Source organism: Pteropus vampyrus, unplaced genomic scaffold, assembly GCF_000151845.1.
Source record: "Pteropus vampyrus isolate Shadow unplaced genomic scaffold, Pvam_2.0 Scaffold59, whole genome shotgun sequence".
NCBI lineage: Eukaryota > Metazoa > Chordata > Mammalia > Chiroptera > Pteropodidae > Pteropus > Pteropus vampyrus.
In genome coordinates this window covers 5,779,403-5,801,201 of record NW_011888840.1, presented here as the reverse complement: position 1 = coordinate 5,801,201, position 21,799 = coordinate 5,779,403, and the positions used below count along the sequence as shown (strand labels likewise).

At 50.2% G+C, this 21,799-nt stretch overlaps 1 protein-coding gene across 36 annotated transcripts in view; it reads right to left on the bottom strand.

Annotated features, from left to right (window-relative positions):
* LOC105292562 overlaps positions 1–21,799 on the bottom strand; it is a 713,386-nt gene that overhangs the window by 502,584 nt on the left and 189,003 nt on the right. For 24 of the 36 annotated variants that reach the window (XR_002780497.1, XR_002780494.1, XR_002780499.1 and 21 more), the window contains exons 5-6: positions 12,966–13,161; positions 12,339–12,817 (exon numbers count right to left, since the gene is read on the bottom strand). The exons of 4 other annotated variants lie outside the window; for them this stretch is intronic. The gene's annotated coding sequence lies outside the window, so the exon portion shown is untranslated. Of the gene's footprint in view, positions 1–6,338; positions 12,818–12,965; positions 13,162–17,606; positions 18,420–21,799 lie in introns of those variants that run through there. 8 more of the 36 variants (XR_002780492.1, XR_002780491.1, XR_895922.1 and 5 more) reach the window with 4 other exon arrangements.

Below are 21,799 nucleotides of genomic sequence, written 5' to 3'. Positions count from 1 at the left end.
TCTCTCTAACTGTCCATAATTCTGGGAAAGGCACAATGTCGTATCAATTGTCACACCACAATTTGTCACTGCTCTTTTTAAGGTGGCTACCTCTTCTCCATCATGGTCCCTCGGGTGTCTGTGAAAGATTCAGGGGCACAGAAGCACCATGTATCCCTGGGTGACATTTGTTTCAGATTTCCCCCTAAATACACCCAGTTTCAAAAAAGAAAAAAAAAAAAAAACCCTTTCTGAGCACCACTGCCTTCTCTTCTCCTGTAATGAGTCTTTGAAATACATTCCCTCAATGAGGACAAAAGCTCAAAGCGACGCCTTGATAACTCTTAACGAATAGTTTTTCCAAAAGACCAGTTTATGCTGCCACCAGCAACGGAGGTGCTTTTCAGGGTCCCTGCAAATTCTTAGAATAAACTGCAAAAGCTGTTATTCTAATCTTTCGGTGACTTGCTGGTGAGCATTACTTTGACTCCCAGGAAGGTGAATTCTTCCCCAAGTTCAGTGACGCTCCATTTTCCTCTTATATCTGTTTATGAGCGCTCACATTTTTTTTAACTTTATTTTATTATTAGTTTCTAGCATACAGCACATGGGCTAGACATCCACAGAGTCTGTAAAACAGTCTCCCTAATTGCTCTTTCCTCTGGCTCTCCACCTAGCCATTACGCTAATGCTAACTGCATTGAACACTCTCATCGTTGAAAAAAGGTTTTCTGCACATAGAGAGATCTCTCCCACACAGGCAGGCCCAGGCAGTGGTGTGGGCAATGGGACAGTGGGAAACTAAGGGGGTAAGTGTGGGGTGTCAGCCTAAGGCTTCCCAAGAAAGAAAGAAAAAACGGAGGAATAACAAGAAGGAACGTTTGCACGAAAAACTGCAATGAAAAAAATCCTTCCTCCACTGAGAACGCATCTCTATAAAAGGCGTGCACACACCGGAGGCATGCAGAGACAGGGAACGTGCAGGAGCAAAAATCAGAGGTGTGCTTGGGTGGATTCAGGCTCTGGGACTGGGGGCTTTCTTTCTTTCTTTAGCTTGTTTTTAACCTCCCTGGCATCTCCTGCTCACACCTGCCTCCATCTGTCCAGCACGCCACTGCCCCAAGGTCAGATTAATTCTCGGACCTTCTTCCCAGCTCAACTTAAACCTCAGGTCCCCTGGGAAGTGTGCCTCCTAGAGCAGATCCTCTTCCTGGCTCGACCTCCCAGGACATCTGTGCTTCTCTTGTCCCAGAGTTTATAACACCAGTGCCTTGAGCTGGGCTGCTTCAAAAGTGACCTCTGGATTTGAAGGAAAATGCTCAGGGAGGGAGTGGACATAAATACTGCTCCCCGGCCCGGCACCACCAATCCAACCAATTCTTTAAAAACATAGTTCTCAAGCGCCTGTTATCACCAAGACACTGCAGTGAGGAATTGCGACACCGAGGCCATTCTTCCAGGGCAGAACCTAGTTAGGGAGTCAAGATTTCAACATGAGGAATGCTAGATAACCATGGAGGAATGAAGCGAAAGATAACGAAACAGGACAAAGACTGATGGAGTGTGGGCGCTGTCCGGGCTGGGTGCAGGAGAGCAGGTCAGCGTGAGCTGCAAAGGGAAGTCCTCTGAGATCCCGCTTTGAAAAATGACGATATAGGTGGACGGCGGGTGGACGGGCGGCATCAGCAGAGGGGCCTGAGATCTGAGCCTGCAGCAGAGAGGAGGGACTGCCTGCTCAGCGACCAGCGAGGAGCACCTCGATGCTACAACAGAAAGGAACGTTTGGGAGTCCTGAGAGAGTATGTTTGGGCCAGAACTTTGAGGACCTCGAAAGCCAAGCAGAGGAGTCTGTGCCGAGGAAGAGAAGGGTGAAGACCACGTAAAGCCAATGAGAGAGGTTTATGGGGTGGGCCGTCTGGGGCCGCCCTCAGGATGCACTAGAGAAAGAATCCAGTTAGGAACGCCTCCAAGAAGTACAGCAGGGAAGGAAGCGTGAGACGCCAGAGCCTCCAGGTCCCACCTGTGAGCACGGCAGACATCATCAATCCTTCGGTGCCCAGATGGGACCTCAGAATGCCTGGCCATTCAGGGCTCCAGGCAGACCCTACCAATCGATCCAGGGGGAGGCAGCTCAAATCTCTTTGCCTTTCAGTTTCGGTCAGTCAGGAGCAGCAATACTATGCTGCACTAACATGTATTCTCAAATTTCAGTGGCTTAAAACAGTAAAAATTAATTGCTCACTCAGGCTATCTGTCCATCACGGTCAGCCAGAGATGGCACTCATTGCTAGCACCATCCAGATCGGACTGAAAGGAACATTACCAGGCACAAGGGCACAGGGCTGGAGAGAAAGAGACAGACAGACAGACAGACAGGGACAGAAGCACACCTCTGGAGGGCCTCTCGCTAGCGTTCCAGGGTGAAGACCCAGGAATTTCATGCCACTTCTGTTCATTACTCATTGGCCAGAACTGGTCACAGCAGGCAAGAAAGTCCAATCCTAATCTCCAGAAGGCAGAGAGTCAGAAAAAAATGAAAGGTTTAAGTACATCACCTTTCAGGGCATGTGGAATTCACCATTCATTCATTCGACCAGCAAGAATTTATTTTAAAATGTCTTAAAACATTTACCGAGTGGCAAACGCCCTAAAATATTACCATTTCCTTTGGCCCCTTTAACGACGCTGCAAGATAGGCATCTTCACTCCCATCTTACCGATGAGGAACCTGGGGCTCAGGGAGGCTGAGGGGTCCGGATAGCAAAGCATGGGCCTGACTCTGTAGCCCACGCTCTCCTCCCAACTTCACACCGACTTCCTTACAGTCCCCGGGAAAGGAAGGTAGGAAATCTAGAAGTCATAAGGCACAGCGGTGGAGGCAAGCTGCCTAGGTGGGCATCCTGATTTAGACTCCTTAGCCCTGTGACCGAGCAAGTCGCTTACCTTCCTGTGCCTCGGTTTCCGCAAACCGACACGATACGAATAGTACCACCAACCGCATCGCAACGCCGTGATAACTGAGGGAGAGGATGCAGGTTAAGAGCGATGGAAGCCGTTTCCAGCTCAGAGTCCGCGGCCAACAAATGCCAGCTGCGATACTAACATGTCACCTTACTACAGGGCGGTGGTATTTCAAGATGCAACAGGTCTTTACCCCCAAAGGCCATGTGCTTGTCAATAAGCTGCTGGTTTGTATGCGGCGAGAGGCCACTTAGCATTGGAGTAAGTACCGCCCTGTCCCCGGGGGTGCCCTGCACCCCACCACCCCACTCCTCATTATTTTCTTTAACTCTCTTCCTAGTATTTAGCAATGTCTTATTTGTGCATGGATCTGGTGTCTTACTTACTGCCTGTCTCCCCCACTCGAATCTAAGCTCCGTATTTGCCTTGTTCAGATCGGGTGTAGTAGGGTGCTGTAGTAGGGCATGTAGTACGGTGCTCAGCAGGTACCTGTCGAATGGATGGACGGATGAACAAATGTAAGTTCCCTGAGGGCAGGGGTTTTGTCAGCTGTGTTCACTGCCGTTCCCCACTGCACCCAACACCTAACACCTAGTAGGTGCTCAGTGGGTGCTGAGAAGTCTGCCAGCTTTTCATGCCTTGGCTTCAAGGGAGCGACTCAACCCTTCTTCTGCAGGGAATTAAGCTGAAGATTGGCTTTGTCACATGCACTGCCTGTTGCTTAGCAGTTTCCACCCCGAGACCCCACACTACCGTCCTCCGCACCCCTCGGGGTTCCAGACTGGGTGCCAGACTGGCCTGAGGACACGAGGAACAAAAGGGAGAGAAGCCAAAGTGAAAGAGAGATGGGAAAGAAAGAGACCACTGAGGGACACGTAACAAGCCCCGCATGCATGTGCACACACGTGAGCTGTAAACTCTGCGCTCTAGTCCAGACTCTCCGAGAAACTTGTTACATGACCTTGAACAAGTCATCCTCCTTCTAGATTTTGGTTTCCCGATGGTAAAAGCTGGGCGTTAAAGAACACTTCTAAGGGCCCTTCCGAACGAAATGCTGAAAACAAGAGATCATCTCGGGCTTTATTTCTCAGAGCTAGGTCCACGAGGTTAGGGCTTTTCCCAGGCTTTTGTAGGCCTGGCATATAGCATATCAGATATATTAGACTTATGCAGAACCTACATTAAAAATAATTCCTATTTGTCTGCAAAAGCTGAGCTGTATCTGATAAACTGCTATAAAGTTACATAAATATGTATCACTATTTGAATCTTTCAGCTTTGTTTTTACTTTCTGAAACTAACAATTGCCTTTGTTCTCAACCTCGTTTGCAATCCTGAGAAGTCCCAGGCACTCTGCTTCTAGTGCCCCTCTGGTCAAATGGACCATTTCCCGGGCCCCGCCCAGAGCTGCTGAGTTAGAAAACCTGGTGGGGGGTGGGGGAGGGGTGCAGGAATCTGCATTTCACAAGCTTCCCAGGTGATCATTTGCAAACTAAAGTCTGAAAACCACTGCCAGGAAAAGAAGCAGCGAACAGGGGCTTCTAGAGGCAATTCTGGAGAAAGAAAGCAGAAAAAAAGGAGGCGAAACAGAGATCACGGCTCATGACTCCTGTTTTGATTGCCTGCAAATCTCTTCTGCCCACGTGTACCCTGCATGTTCCACCAGGGTAAACACATTTTGCAAAACCCTGACTCACTCTCTGCTGAGGCCCTCCCCCAGCCCTAGGGGCGGGGAGAAAAAAAAAAAAAACAATACACTCGGCCTGGGACAGCATTCAACTATCCTGATCTGCAGGAAGAGAACATTTCCAACATATCCGGCACAATGCTTGAAGACCCAAGCCACATGCCAGGGACCGTGCTACAGGGGAGAACATAAATGGTGCTGTCACCTCGATGCTTGCTGTAATTCGTTCTACCTTTGGTTTGTGATAGATATTAGTTCCAGCTGCGAGCAGTCTTAACTCATGCACGGGAGGGAGGTGTTCTTTAATGTTGAGCCACGCACACGAGTGCTGCATACCTGCTTGTGTGCATGTGCGCACAGACACACACACCAAATATCCTGTGCAGGTGTATTTAAGCTTTTAAGGATGCAGCCCAACCTCGGTCCACAGACCGGTACTGGAACTGGGCAGCACTGCAAGAGGTGAATGGCGAGAGAGTGAGGGAAGGTTCATCTGTGTTTGCAGCCGCTCCCCAGCGCTAGCATCACCGGCTCAGCTCCACCCCAGATCATCCATTAGATTCTCTTAGGAGCCAAAAAGCATGGGGACCGCTGTTCTAGACTTTAATGCTGAGTGCTACCAGGCACCAAGAATGTATCTGATTAAAAGCGGGTTGGAAAAGAAGGAACTGATACCGAGGGTCAAGTACTATGCTGGAGTTTTTCCCGTGTACATTTGACACCAATTCATCGGGGAGAGTATTGAAAAGATCTGTGACTTCCCCCAAGATCCTGCGTGATCAAACCCTGACCTATCTAACCCCATAGTTAGCTGGAAGGGGAGTCTGCTCCAGAGAGAGGAAAACCCAAGGAAACATCTCTTCAGTGAGAGGACTAAAATAATTCCTTAACGATTTAATGCATAAGCAATAAATGGCCATTGGAAAAAAGTAAATCATAGATAAGCAATCAGGAAAAAAAAAAGCACATATAATCACATCCTCCCCAAAATAATAGTGTTGTTTATACTTTTAGGCGTTTTTTTTTCCCCTAGCCAAATATGTTTGTTTCTAGCCAACAAAATGTAGCAATTTTTGTAATTTAAAAAATTTTATAATATTGATTTTCTTTAATGTGGATAATTAATGAGGCTTGCCCAAACCTAATATTCTGTGAATTTATGTCCATTCATGAATTTGTTTGCATATTCTAAGGGGGAGAGAGAAAACCTTTCACTTCTGTTTTTGTTTGTTTCCTGTTGTCTGTTCGTCAGCCACTAATGCATTTAGGAAGGATTAAGAGTGTTCTGTCTAAATGCTGTGTTCTAGTGGATGATGCAGCCTTGAAAAACATATTTTTAAAAATCCGGTTAGTTTCCTCCTCCCCATAGATGAAAATGGAGGGCGGTTTTGGCAGCGACCGAGAAAACAACTTTTTTTTTTTTTTAAATGTATCTTTAATGACAAAGGTAAATGCAGCCCCTTCCTCCCATTGCAGGGCTCAGCCCTCCAAGTGCCCCCCTGACCCCCTTCCAAGCATCCCCTAGTTGGAAGAGTGGAAAATAACCTCCTTTTCCTTCCCCTAGATGTTAACGAGGCTCCCTATTGAGATGTAGTTAATCACATCAATTAAAAGCCTTTACACTTGGCCTTGCCTGCCAGGCACAGGCCCTCTGTCCAGAGGAAGGTGGGTAAGCTTAAGTCATGTCATGACATAATTTATATATTTTTTCTTTTTCCCCTTTCCACTTATGCTTTTTTCGTGTGTGTGCTTTTTTTTTTTTTTCCTTAATTTGGGCATAATTAACACCCAGTGAAATGTCCAGATGTTAAATGAACAGTTTGATGAGTTTTGACAAATGCATACACCAAAAAGCAGTAAACCACCAAGACACACACAAAAAATTTCCCTCTCCCACAAAGTGCCCTGTGCCTTTCTCATCGGGGTCTCTGCCCTCCTCCCCGAGGCAACCACTGTACAGACTTCTAGCACCGTTAACTAATTTTGCATGCTCTAAAAATCCATATACATGGAATCAAGTTATGTTTAAAGAGGAGCATGAATGAATGGCACGTCCCAGGGGGAATGAAAAACAGGGTAGGCGCCCTGAGAAACAACCTGGTACTTTCTCAAAAGGTTACACACAGTTACCATATGACCCAGCGATTCCACTCCTAGGTTTACATACACAAGAAAAATAAAAGCTTACATCCACACAAAATCTTGTACATAAACCTTCAGAGCCACATTATTCATAATAACCAAAAGATGGAAACCACCCGATGTCCATCAACCGATGAAGGAACATATATAATGTGGCGTTATATTCATACAATGGAATATTATTCGGGCATAGAAAGGAATGAAGTACAGATACCCGAGACATCGTGGATGAACCCTGAACACTTCGTGCCAGGTGAGCGAAGCCAGTCATGAAAGACATTTCCTATGATCCCGTTATAGGAAACATCCCGAACAGCGACAGAAAGTAGATTACAGGTTGCTTAGGACTGGGGGTAGAAGGGGGCTGGGAAGCGATAGTAAGGGTCCAGACTTGCTTTTTGAGGTCTTGGAAATGTCCCAAGATTGGTAAACTGTATGGCATGAGAATTCTATCTCAACAAAGCCGTTTAAAGAAACCAAACATTCATAATTAACAAAAGCAAAGCCAGAGGCGTGGAAATGACAGCGGTTTTCTTTAGTGGAATTTTAACTGAAGAACAGTGTTTGGCACTGTGGCCCAAGCTCCCCCACACCACTGGAAGAGCATTGACTGACGTCCAGGAAGGTCTCGTTCCCTTGACAAGGTCCTGGGGTCCACTGCTTTCCCCAGGGGTCCCTATCCTGTCTCCAGAGTCTAAACTCTTGAGAGTTCAGAAACTATTAACCAGATCCATCCACTCATTCATCCCACAAACATTTACTAAGTCTGAATTCAGTGCATAACCATATCTCGCCGTGCCATCCAGCTCGCTGCTCTCGGGTTCCTGAATTTCTCAGGATGGATTGAATGCCTCTGTGCGTTTGGTCCTGTATCTAGCAGGTGATGCCAGGAGACTGCAGAGGTGGAAAGAGTCCGTTATCAGAGAAAGATCAACAGCTCCAAGGTCCCTGGACTGGTTCTAAATCCGGATTCTGCCACTCATGGGTGCACGACCTCATCTCTTCGTGCCTCACGTCCCTCACCCGCGAAGGCCAGCGCCATGCCCTACAGTGGAACCATTAGGAGCCCAGCTCTGGGAACCAAACCCTTCTCTCCACCACTTTCAAGCCATGAGTGACTCTGGGCAATTTCTTAACTTCTCTGTACCTCGCTTCCCCATGTGTACAATGAGGATGGTGACAATAACAGCCTGCCTTGTGCAGGATTAGATGAGCTCATACATGAAATCCGAGGGTTGGCAAACTCTTTCAGTAAGTATTTTGAGCATTATGGGTCACACCATCTATGTCCCAGTTACTCATCTCCGTCACTGTAGCATAAAAGCCACCATAGACTTATGCAAAAGAAAGGGCATGCTGTGTTCCAATAAAACTTTACGTATGGATGCTGAAATTACATTTTGCGTAATTTTCATGCATCGCAAAATATGACTGTTCTTTCGACTTTTTTTCTCAACCATTTAAAAACGTAAAAACCATTCTTAGCTCGTGGGCTTTACAAAAACAGGTGGTGGGTGGAATATGGCCGATGACCCGCAATTTGCCAACCTGATGTAAAGCGCTCAGAACAATGCCGGGCACAGTGTAGGCACTCGCCACCCACCAACCACACCCCAAGCAACAACGGCTGAATGTTCTTCCGGGGGAGGCTGTGAAGTGTGCGGCACTCTTCACGTGCCATCTCATTTAAAAGTCACCATCACTGTGCGAGGCGGGTCACGCGGTAACTCAGATGACAAGGGCAGAGCCGTAGTACATCCGGGTGTTTCTGACACAAGCCCTTGCTTCTGACCATTATAAAATACCATGCCGACCACCAGAACACAACAGACCCACTCGGGCTTGGCTCCAAACACCACGAATCATGATTTAATTAATTAGAGACGCGTGTTACAGAAATCAAGGGCTGGAAGGGGAATAGGGGCATCACACAGTCCGCAGGGACGGAGACCCTCTGAAGAAGGAACACGTAGGCTGTGAATGGCCCTGTGTCTGGTCTGTGCTACGTGCCAAAGAGAAGAGGCTGCAATGGGCACGTTCGTGCCAGCTTCCTGCCGTGGGGGTTCAGGAGACGGTGGAAGGCGAGATGGGTCCAAACTCCATAAGGGGTACATGGCAACCTGAATAGCCTACAAGCTAATATATATGACCAAACAATTTTAAGTGTGTGTGTGTGTGTGTGTGTGTGTATGCACATATGTATCTGTTCATTTAATTAGTCATCTCTGAATGTTTTTAGCTTCTTTCTTTAGTTTGTCTGGACTTGGGGATTTTTCCGGAAGAGGTAGTTAGTGCTCTGTAATAAGAAATGCAGCCAACGGGTGCCCAGACAGGAGCTCCACACTCCCAAAGTAGTCTGATTGGTAATGTGCAATTGTTATTTATTAATTCGGCCGACACATCACTAGGAGAGTCCATCACAAGCCAGGGACAGCGACGGAGTCCCTGGAGGCAGGTGGGGCGGATGGAAAGAGCTCCAGGCTCCCTGGGGAAGCGGGTCGGGCACCCGCATCAGTGCACGCAGTGGTCAGCTGTTCCACCATGCGGGCAGAGGGGACAGGGAAATCCCTCATGAAGAAGGGAGGCGATTTTCTCCATAATTCGAATGCAGCCTCCATTACCCTTCACACACACTCAGGTAACGACCTCTTAAACAAAGGACTCCCGGTAGCGTGATGAGACGTGCTGGGCTTGAAGCCAGGCCGGTGACTCCCCCACGGAAGGCTGTTTGCCTCGGCATCTTCTCTCTCCACGGAGCTGTGAGCATCGGCTAAAGTTTAGAAAGCCCTTAGCAGCGACCCAGCCCTGCACACGTAACTGGGGGGCGGGTTAATGCCAAGATCCGAACCCCTGTCTACAAGGGTTTACAACCTGGAATTTAAACCACGACGGATTCCAAAGTGCGAGGAGGAAAACATGTTTACAACCGAAAGACCGGACAGAGGCAGGCAGTGAGCAGCCTGACTCCAAGCGGCCGCACCCCGGCCAGCCTCACACACCGTGTGCCTTCCCGTGCGGCCAGCGCCAGGCGGCTCCTGACTTTCTGGAACCCCAAGGGCAGTCTGCACATTTTAAATGGGAAAAAATTTCCTCTGTGAGATTCTGCTCAACTACGTTAAAGGGACGTTAAAGGGATTTAGGTCCTACAACCTTGAAAGAAATCTCACTTGTCTCATCTCTGGTATATTAGAGGCGAGGTGGACGAGGGTTTGAATGCTGGCTCCACATCCTTTCGTAAATTACTTATTATCGCCTAGCTTCAGGATAAATTATTGAAATATATCTTTCTCGTAGGGTAATACTTAGAGCACTATATTATACAGCCTCAGTGCTCTGTGTTTTTTTCTTAGTGGGAAGATTCAGGGAACTAACAAAGCAATGGGCTGCAACACCCAGAAGCTGTACCCTGGGGGAAATCAGCTGGTAATGAAAGGGAGAGAGGCCCAGGGTGGTCTGGCCACCCGGAGCTAAACCTGACCTCAGCTCAGCCTGGAAAAGGTGACACGAGGATACGGCGTCCTCCTCGGGGAGGTGGGAATGCTAAATTGGAATGGAAATTCAAACATGAGACTGGCCCGGTGCTTTGCACGCCTTTGGGATCCTGGCTGTGTAGGAGTAGAACGTAGCAGGTATTTCTGGGAGGGGAAAGGAGAGCATCGTAATCAGAGTGAAGATGGTACCACCGGAGGCAGCACTGGGCAGCCAGGAGACCAGCCACCAGGAAAAGCAGCGTCGTGGGAGTTCCCAGCAAAAAGCCCCAGAGCGACTGGTTAAATAGTCAAACTCTCAGTCTCTCTCAGTTTCAACAGGCCAGGGCTGGGGCCCAGGAATAATTGGTATTTTACCAGGACCCACTGATACTTCTGATGCTTCCCAAGGGCAGGCTTTAGCACAGTCATTAATTAGCCTTGGAAGGCCTCCGTTCGAGACCCAGCTAGGCGGCAGCTCTCAGGTCCAACTTTAAAATTATCTAGAAAACACTGGGACCAGACGCAGGGCAAGGCAGGTTGGGACTTCCGCGCAAGGCACAAACATACGTATAAACCAGGAAAATCCTTATGAGCTATGTACTAGATTTATACACACACACACACACACACACACGCATATCAACACGTATATTGACACATGTACATATGCATTCACACATGCACATACATGTGCACACACAAATATAGACACGCTTATGTGTATGAACATGCCTATGCATACACACACTCACATATACGTATGTGCATACGTGTATAGGTCCACAGCCATATATACACAGGCATGCATATGCACAGACACTCCACACACAGATGTATTTCAGTTAATCCTCGCACATGCTCTGCTCTGGAACGGATAACATCCCCATTTCCTTGATGAAGACCCTGAGGCACGGAGAGATAAGAAACTTGCCTAAGGCCACACAGCTAGTTAGTGGCAGAGGCAAGATCTGCAGCAAGACAAGCTGGCTCCAGCGTTTCTGTTGTGCTCACTACCTCGGAACAGATAATCCTGGAGGTTAAAGAGGATAGAGACTGAGACTCGCAGACACAGAAAGCGACTCGTGCCCTGGGGTGGGCGGAGCCAGCGACGTTTGCCAAGAATTCCTCCCATTTCTGTACGAGCTGCCGTCTTTCCCGCTGCGAGTGGAGCCGGTCGCTCCTGCCGCTGAGTCTGGGCTGGCGTGTGGCTGCCCGTCCGTCCAGCAGAATGTGATGGAAGGGTGTGGGCCGGCTCTGCATCCAGCGCTCGGGGTGTGGGCCGGCTCTGCGTCCAGCGCTCGGGGTGTGGGCCGGTTCTGCGTCCAGCGCTCGGGATGTGGGCTGGTTCTGAGTCTAGCTTTTGGGAGGCCAGGTGGCTTTCACTTTACCGGTCACTTGGAACCCAGGTTCCATCCTCTGAAGGTTAGGCTGGACGATTGATGATGACACCTCGTGGAAAAGATGCCCCAGCCACTCATCACCCCCACTGAGGCACTGGAGGTATGAGTGAAGCCACGTTGGCCTCGCAGCTTCAGCATGAATGCGGCCACAAGTGCCTCCAGATGACTCCAAGTGGGACAGAAGAACCGCCCAGCAGGACTCAGCCACCCTACGAGACTATGAGGAAATAAGCTGTCCTTGTTTAAAGCCACTAAGAGTTGGGGTGGCTTGTGGGGCGGCGAGTAGATAAGTGACTCGTGCACGTACGTGGGTCACAGACAACTACGACCTGTAGAAGAATCAGCATTATTTGCTGGGCGCTGTGCCAGGCAGTATATTAAGTGCTTTTACATTAATCGTCCTGTTTAGCCTTTATTACCACCCATGTAGCAAGGATTCATATTATTTCCATTTCACTGACAGAGAAACTGAAGCCCAGCGAAGTTACAGAAATAACCTGGGCAGTGCCAGTTCTGAAATTTGGACCTCAATCCGTGTCATTCTAAAGTCCGCACACATTTATCAGGTTTCTCCAGAGAAACAGAACCAACAGGACCATGGCCTAGTCAAGGTGACACCTGTCATTAATTATCACACGGCATTTCCCCTTAGTTCTGCAGACCTGGACCCAACACTCCCAGCCTATAGTCGTGATTTACCTGTACGGACCACACAACTAGCAAAACAGATGAGACGCGCAGTCAGAGGCTGTCGAATGAAACCGGAGATGCCTAATGCGTGTGGCAAGAGGCCACCGGCTACACCGAAGCCACTCAGGAAAAAGCCCAGAGTACGAAGTCAACCGGCATGGCGGAAAGGGACCGTAGGTGCTTCTGTCAAGGAACAAAGGTGACAGGAACAAAGATGGTGGCATGGAACATCTACTGGAAAAGGAGGAAGAAAACCGCAGTTGGTCCCAGGAGCTGGCTTCGCCTTGAGCTGGCTGAGTGACCGGGCACCATACTCCGCCTCTATGGGACTCAGCTCCCCGCGTTAGCTTGGTGATCTCCAAACAACTGTCGAGTTCTTTCCGTGCTTCTCTGGAGCTTCGTCTTAAGCACACACAGGTCATCGCCATAGCTCTCACTTTTCACTGGAGAGACAGTCCAGCAAACTCCACTTTGCCACTATAAAGAAACTAGGGGACAGGGTGTGTCACTCACTCTGTAGCAACACAGTAAGTCATTGACAGAACCTCCAAACCCAGGAACCCCACATCCGGGCTCTGCTCCTCCTGCTGGTTAAGACCCCTCTATTGCCATGCTGGATTCCGGATTCCGACTTACCTTGTGCGAGACGGCACACCTGCCACCACCTCCGAACGCTCCCTGCAGCCACCCAGCAGCTCCCTGGACTGGCAAGAGCTTATCGCTCTCCCTGCATTTTGTTTCCTTGCCCTCGTCGAAGCCAGCTGCTTCCTTCTAATTGGTATCAAGCAGGCCAGGAAATTTCTTTTTCCCTGAAACCCATTGTATGAGGGACCTGTGAAACACAAGGACGGAACCAGCTGGGCCCATGATGGCATGTGCTGGCCTTGCCCCAGCCCACCAGTCGGTCCCCTCGACTGGGGCTGCAACCGACTGTCAGACGGGACAACAGAAGACTCGTTATGATAATTAATCGGGAGCATTGTCATCATCTTGAAGAAACTCTGGTCCGCTCCAAAGCCAGCTGGGAAACTTGACCTCACCCCGTTCCTGTCTCATAAACCACTGCCTCTGGTCCACCTCGGAGGGATGGAACATGCTCAGGAAAACACAGCCCTTCCGAGGAGCTCGTTCGGACATCAGCTGGTACTACCTCGCACAGTCTCACAGGTCAGAACGCTCAGGCTGATGACGATACCGACGTGTGCACAGGCACGGCTCGGAGGTGCTGCCGGTTCGGTTCCAGATCGCTTAAACAAAGCGAGCCGTGACCTTTCTGCTGGTGGAGGGCCTTGCCTTCCATTTGTAAAAATCGCAACATCTGCAAAGCGCAGTAAAGAGAAGCTGCCGAAGGCACTCCCAGCATGCAGAGGGGCGGAGAGGCGGGACAGAAGCATGAAAGTCAAAGAAAGACAGTGGCAGGTTGGAAAGACAGGGACGAGACCCACCTACCAGGACTGATGCCCCGCATGAGAGGTTCAGAGGCGACCGGGGTGGGATCAGAGGGTGGGGGGACGTTTAGGGGGTCCTTAAATGCCACGCTAAGAGGCCAGGTTAGTTTAAGTGGAGAGGCACATGGTCAGAGCTGTGTGTTCAGAATTTGGATTTGGCCATCAGGAGGTGAGGGACAGGGAAACTCAGTAAAACAGGAGAACTCAGCACGCCCAGCGTGAAGTCCAGGAGAGGAGAGGAGAGAGGGAAGGAAACAGGAAGTGGGGCCAACGCGTCGGAAGCACAGGCAGGACCGCTGGTTGGACAAGGTCCAGGGAGAGGGAAAAACCACTTCTCCTTCCCTTTCTGATGATAGCAAGATGATTATCTGAGAGCAGGGCTGGGCAGGACAGGACTTCCCAAAAATCAGGGGAGGAAGAAGCTTGAGCACTTGTCCCCAACAGAGGCTGCAGTACCCAAATCATGTGGTCACTCCGACCTCCTCTGCCCACACCAGAGCTTAGTCGGCAGGGAGCTGTGGCTCCAGACGGGCCCAGGCGGAGGCGGCAGTGCCCCTTCCTCCAGTACCTCAGGGCGGAAGAGAGACACAGCAAGAAAAGTGGGGTCACCCCAATATTATGAATGAAGAAACGGAGATACAGAGAGGTTAAACAACTTGCCTAATATCGCACAGCGAGTGAGTGTCAAAATCAAGATTCAAACGCAGGGCCCTCTGTGTAGGCCTTGCCTGTGTCAATCAGGGACAGAGCGGGGAGGAAGCAGAATAAATAGCCTGACCACACCCCGATCCATCCTGCCCGCGCCTCCCAAACAGAGGCTGCGAGCGCAGAGCCCTGTGTGGCACCATCCTGTTCCGCCCACACAGACTGGCCTCCTGGGCACGAAGCAGGGCAGAAGAGACCAGGGGGGTTCTGGAGGAAGACACAGAGGTGACCCGCCACTTCGTCACTCCCACAGCCAAGACTCTGGTGGGTGCCTGGCCTCAGCTGCTTCCGCTCTGCAGAGCCACAAGGCAGATGCCATAGGACGTGGCTCCGCAGCTGGGGGCCACCTGCCTCTCTGTACCAGCGCAAGGCCCCACCCACGAAGCTCTGCCTTTCACCCTCAGGGGCTCCAGCCTTCCGTCTTCATTCACACGCCCAGGCCCTGCCCGGCCTCTATCATATGTAAAAACCTCAAAATGGCCTACTTCCGGCAAGACAGGCTACTGGGAATGGCTGTCTTGAAAACTGAGGGCGGGCGATGCCCACCACAGCCCAGGCTGCCCACTCCCAGGCTCTGGCCTGCCCTCTTGCCCTCCTGCAGCCAGCCCTGCACAGGAGGCCTGGCTGCGGCTGAAAGAAAGGACTGCTATCTCTGATTCCGCAGGGCCTCTGATAAGCAATGTCATCCCTCGCTGGTAATATTACCCTGCTGATAAGAATCTCTATCAAGCTCAAACATATGGCTGGCTACAGAACACAGAGCCAGGCGGAGCAGGATAATTTATTTGCTTAAGCTGAGAGCCCTGGGCGGCTGAGACAAGTGCACTGAATAAAGGAGCAAGAGCCAAATTATAATGTATCTGACTTGGAGTTGGGATTTCTCCCCCCAGGAAGGAGGAGGCACCTGAGAACAATAGTTCTCAGTGAGGGGGGCCTTCCTCACTTTCTCCCTACACAATAAGCACTTTCGCCTTCCTCCTTCCTCAAAGGGCACTCCCACTTATGTTAGCACATTTAATCCCCTCAATACTTCAAGAGAAGAGTTTTGGCATCCCTTGATAGATCAGGAAATCGAGAGTCAGCAAAGTTAAGGAACATGGCCGAGTTCACACAGCCAGAGCGTGGCCTCAAACCCCAGCAGGTCTGACTCACCGGCGTGCTGTCAGACCAAAGTCTGATCCGGCGGCTCGGTCGCCTGGCCTGTACAACTGAACGAATCAATGAAGTCAGATCTGCCTGACCGAACTGACAATGTCAGCTACATATGATCATCTCAGAGGTCCATTTCGAGCCTCTCCCCCTTCTCCTTGGTCTCTGTAACCTGGGGTGGCTGAAGAGGCCTTACAGAGCAGAGAAACTGTCAAGGGAAGGGAGGGGAGGGGAGGTCAGGGACAGGACCTAGGAAAAGGGACTTCCGGGGCTGCCCTTCCAGCCTCATGCATTTGAGAAGCAGCAGACAGAAGGGACCTGTGGAACTGTGAAATGGTTCACACATTCAGATACCAGTGGGGAGGCCACTACGTGCCTGGCTCTGGGCTGAACCTCGGCAATATCACCACGAATGGACAGACCAGGTCCTGCCTCCTGGACTTCCAGGTCAGCAATAGGCAAGAACAACAGAGTGTGTCAAGTGTAGACGCAGGAAGTACAGGTGGCTGGTCTGGGATTGGTGGCTGAGTTAGTATAGCTGTTCGCACACTCTACACACTGTTCTAAGCTCTCCTTTTAAAAATCAACATGATTAAGGCTGACATTGCTTTGTGATAGTTAATGTAGCTTCCAGACTGTCATTGCTTCATAAAGGCACTAATTCTCTTAAACAGTTGTATAGTATTCTATTTTATGGATAATCGTTATCAACCAATTCCCAACTGAGGAGCATTTATATTGTGTCTCATTAGGAAAAGTGAATAGGAGGAGCACAGAGGATTTTTTTAGGGCAGTGAAACTATTCCATATGACGTCACAATGGTGGACGCATGTCATTATACATTCGTCATAGAATGTGCAACACCAAGAGTGAACCCTAACATAAAGTATGAACTTTGGGTATAATGATGCATCAATGTAGCTTTGTCATTTGGAACAAACACACCACTCTGATGGCGGGTGTTGACAGGAAGACTGTGTGTATGTGGGGACAGTGTGTATGTGGGGACAGGGGGTATGCGGGAACTTCTTGTACTTCTTGCTTAATTTGTTTTGTGTGTGAATCTAAAACTGCTCTAAAAAAAAAAGTCTATTTAATAAAAATAATCGATTATCACACAAGTGTGAGTTTAGCTGAAGCAGCTCAATTCTATTTGGTCACAATTCTATTTAGCTCAATTCTATTTCTGAGTTTGGGTCACACTTTCCTGTCATTTACATGTCCAGTCATCTGATTATAAACTAGGCACTGTATGCCATAAATAAGTAAATGGATAGATCGTGTCTCATTGTTTGTTCTTTCAAATAATGTTGAGATGAAGATCCAATTCAATCCACCTGTACCTATGCATGTATTTCTGTAGAATAAACTCTGAGAATCCATTCCGCATCTTTTAAATTTGACTCTTCTGTCCTCTTTACTGTAGCGGGAGCGAAGTCTCAGGCTAGTGGCTCCCGTGTGGCCGCCTCCACCCTCAGACTCCGGCCAGGCTCCTTACTCTGCCTTGGTGAGTGACCACTGTCCTTCCCACAATGGCACATGAGGAGATATTTCACCTCTGGTCTCTGAGAAACCAAGCCCCCTGCCCCTGCCTCCTCCGTCCCATGACGGCTAAGTTCAGGAACCAAGCTGGACACTATGCAAGACACTACACTCTCCTCACATGGGCTGTTCCCAGGATTGGTTGGCTTTCTTCCTTTTTTTTCTGGGCCCTGAGAAGTCAGGAATGTAGAGAGCCCAAGGCTGGAAACAGGCAATTTTCCAGGGAGCTCAAGATTCCTCTAAAATCATAGCCTGGGATTTTAGGAAATCTAACATCTAGGAAAACGCAATAAATGTCAATTATGTATTTTGGAGCCCGAGGCACCTCGAAGGAAAGCATTCATTACGAACAGAAAATCCTGATTGTCGGACGATAAGGAGAATGTGTCTCCGTGGCCGAAACAAGGTGGACCCTGAGGCGAAGCAGCTCACCCTCCATGTGCGGGGCTGGCCGTCCACTGGTGACAACATGGTGGACGCCAAGGACAGAATGAACGTGAGTAAGGCAGAGCTCCACTCATGAGGAACTCATGAGCTACTGGAGGGTACCGAGAAAGGCTGTGGTCCGTGTCATCAGAGATGGAGGGACCAGGAGCTCTGGGAACAAAGAGGAAAGCGTCACCGACTCTTCCCGCATATGTGAGAGACAGGACATCTGAAGCAGGTATTGGAGGGTAGGAGTTCACCAGAGAGAGCAAGGGGAGGGGACTTCCAGACGGTCCTCACAGCATACGCGGCAGGGAGTGTGAAGGGAACGGCCGCTGGTGGCCAGGCTGGGCGTCCCTCATGGAGTCTGTCTTTCCCTTACAGACACCGTGGGGAGTCACAGGGACTCTTGGACAGCACAGTGACAGAACAGATCTATGTCCCTCCATCACTGCAAAGGATCGACTGGCGAGGGCACATCTCCAGCCACGTGGGAGCCAGGGTACCACGGCTCTCACATCCTTCTGCAAAGCAACAGGCAGAGTGGTTATAATGGTGCCTCCAGAGCCAGCGCTCTGTCTTCAAATCCGAGCTCTGGCCCTACCGGCCCAAGCAGGTGACTTATCTACTCCATGTACCGTCTTCTCATCTGTGCAATGGGGACAGTATCAGCAGAGGCCTCTTAGTGCTGATGTGTGGACTGAATTGGATGAGTTAACATATGCAAGGTGCTTAGAACAGTGCCCGGCATGCAGCAGGGACACACACACACATGGCAGCTTTGGGGACTGCTCCAATCTCCCTTGTCCACCCACCCCCACCCCCTCACCCCTCGCTTCCTCCTTCAGCATTGTCAGTTCTGAAATGTGGGCCGCCATGAACCTGAGCAAAGGTGAGCAGGGCCGAGTCAAGGTTTGCTTTAAGAAGGCTGGAGCTACGGTCTGAAACAGAGTTTGGGGACTGCTAGCTTCTCGTTAGCTTCTTGACATCCCTGTAAGGGGGAAGATCTAAGACAGCAGTTCTCAACTTGGCTGCACAATTAGGATCATCTGGGGAGATGCGGCATCCACAAGGCCCGGGCCCCACTCCTGACCGATTAAGTTAAAATCTTTGGGGATCTGGTCCTGGCAGCAAGATTTCTGAATTCCTCGGGCGATTCTAATGTTTAACTCAGTCTGAGAAAAGCTGGTCGAAGCGTCAAATTCAAGAGCAAAGGGAAACAGGGCAGGAAGGAAAGTGTCACCCCCCGGAGTGTCTCAACCCCAGAAGCCACTTCGGTTCTCCAGGCCACCGTTTCTCACCCACAGGGGCGGTGCGACGATGCCCGGATGCCACAAACCTTCTAGGATGGCTGGGACGTCACAAGAAGCTAGCCTGGGAGTGCCCTAGATCGTTAATATTGTGACCCAGCTTCAAACCGCTTCTGGAAACAGAGATGGGGACAGAACACCGACAAACACAACCACACAGGGCCCTGCGGTGGGAGAAGCACTACTTAGGTGCAGAGCTGGTGACGGTCCAAGGCTCTCTCACTCACCGGCTGCGGCACCAGCAATCTCATTCCTTTTAAGACTCAGTTTCCTCCAGCGTAGACTAGGGATGGGACTGACTTTTTCCATCAGACACGGTGACTGTAATGCACCGGCTGGAAGACGTAGGTCACATGACAGAGAGTCAGGATAATGGAAGGCATTTTTAACATTTTTCTAGGTCCTCACTGAAACATGGAAAGTTCCAGAAAGAGACAGAAAGAACTCTAACTCTGGGCGGTGAACACACAGCGCAATGCGTATATACATCCGAAACTTACTGGATTTTGTTAACCGATGTCGCTATCATAAAAATAAAAAGAAATAAATAAGAAGAGAAATGTCCCCTTAGACAACTGCTATCGCCGAGGGAAGGGAGGGGACGGGCAGCAGTGCCGGCCACACGAGCGCCTTCTTCACGGCGGGCCAAGTGAGGCTCGCGATAGCACAGGACAGCAGGGTGTGGCCGAGGCTGCCCCGTGGAGACGTTAAGATAGGGGACGTTATCTGGGAACAATGGGACAACCCAGCCGTTGTCCTGGCCTGAATCTGACCACAGGGGATAAGGCTCCAGGAAACACGTCCCCCAACAACTGGCCAGTGCCCCCGACCAACCACTGGCCCATTCGTGTGCTCGTGCACTCATTCATTCACAGGCCCTAGAAGAGGGTCCCTCAACCCCATGCCAAGAACTGTGTTGGAAGGCGGGGGCGCCAAGATGAGTAAGGCTTGGTCTGCATCCTCAGGAGGGACAGAGAAGTAACATTTAAGTCCAACACTATACGCTAAAATACAACAATCATGGTAATACTAATAAATAGCCACCACTCGTTGATGGCCAACTATACACCAGGCAGCGTGCCTCACATTTCATGTTTAAGATCTCAAATCCTCAGGGTCCTCTCCAAGTAAGGGTCCTTTCTACAGATATAGAAACTGAGGCCCAGAGAGACTGCTTACTGGACAAAGGTCACACGGCCACTAGAAGGCCGGGCTTGCACTTGAATCCCGGGCACTGCCGCTCCAACGTGTGAGCTCCGTCCCCACAGCTCACTGCTGTAACCCAGAGAATCACAAGGAAACGAGGCAAAGCATATGCTGCCCCAGCTCCCTCTCACAGGCACAGTCCCCTCATTTGGAGAAAACAGTTTAAAAACCACAATGAGCAAAGAAGAAACGAAATCAGGCACGGCCCCCCTCGGCCTGTCTTTATTGCTCAATAACTGGTGAGTTCAGAATCCAAGTATAGCATTCGAGGAGTCAGGGGGCAGGGGGTGGGACGTTTGGGACCTCTCGGGGTTGGGTTCAAACCTCGGCCTCAGTATTTACACCTCCCTGAACTTCCGGTTCCCTAATCTAAAAAATGGGAACCGTAAAAAACACCAGAGGACAATGGGATGACGAGGTCCAGATAACAGAGGCCGTTTCTGCCTCCATTATTCCTTCAGTCCCCAACCCAGGCCTGGAGGAAACACACACACACACACACGCACACGCACACACACGCACACGCACGCACACACACACAGAAAGGACAACCAGGAGAGAAAGGGACATATTCTAGAGGTGACCTGGAGTATGGACACAGGCACCACACGAGGAACTCAACGTTTTCTAGATCAGGGGTCCCCAACCCCCGGGCCATGGACCGATACCGTGGTCTATAAGGAATGAGCCGCAGAGCAGGAGGTGAGCGGCGGGCCAGCAAAGCTTCAAATTCATCTGTGTTTGCAGCCGCTCCCCAGCACTAGCATCACCGCCTCAGCTCCACCTCAGATCCGCAGGCATTGGATTCTCATAGGGGCACCGGTCTCTGATGCCAAAAAGGTTGGGGGCTGCTGCAGAGAACCCCAGTGCCCTCATGGGCTGGCAGCCCTGTGGGGACGGGGGGCATGACTCATTCTAATCTGGGCACCGCCCCGCATAAGCCGCTCAGGATGGTGTCTTCCCTTGAAGAGTTAGCACTCACTGGTTAAAGGGTACTGCTCAGAAAAGCTGGGGTACCACCAAGCAGGGGGTCCTGGTGGAGGGCTGTCACTGCGCTGTCACTTTCACTTAAGGTTCTCCGAGCCTTGCAGGCACTGTGCTTAGTGCTGCTTTGTTGTCTGTTTTTCGTTTTGCCCAATAGGGAGGCATTAATGGTTTAAATTAGAAAATAGGCTGTGGGTCCAGATAGACCAATTGCCAGCAGCTGAGCAGATCCTGAGCGAGTGACTCTACCTCTCTGGGCTGGAGTCGGGGCCTAGAGTTTGTCTCTAACATAGAGACCCATCCATTCAACAAATATTTACTAGGCACCTACCCAGGTTCCAGGGAATAAACCATGAGACGACGTGAACAGACATTTCTGCATTCGTGGGGCTTCGGAGGGACTGGAGGACAGAGAGTTAATAAACAAACAGATACCGATATGGGCTGGAAAGATCGATAAAGAAAGAACTGAAAAAGGAAGACGAGAGTGTGAGGTGGGTACTGTTTACATACAGTGGCCAGGAAAGGCCTCTTGGATAAGGAGACGTGTGTGTGTGTGTGCGCGCGCGCACGTGTGTGTGATGTTTACTGAGCACTTACTATGCGCCGTGCTAGGGTTAGGTTAGGTGTTTCACATGGGGGTGGGGGGAACACCTCATTTTCTATCCCCGACCGCCCTAAAAGGAAAAAGGATACTTC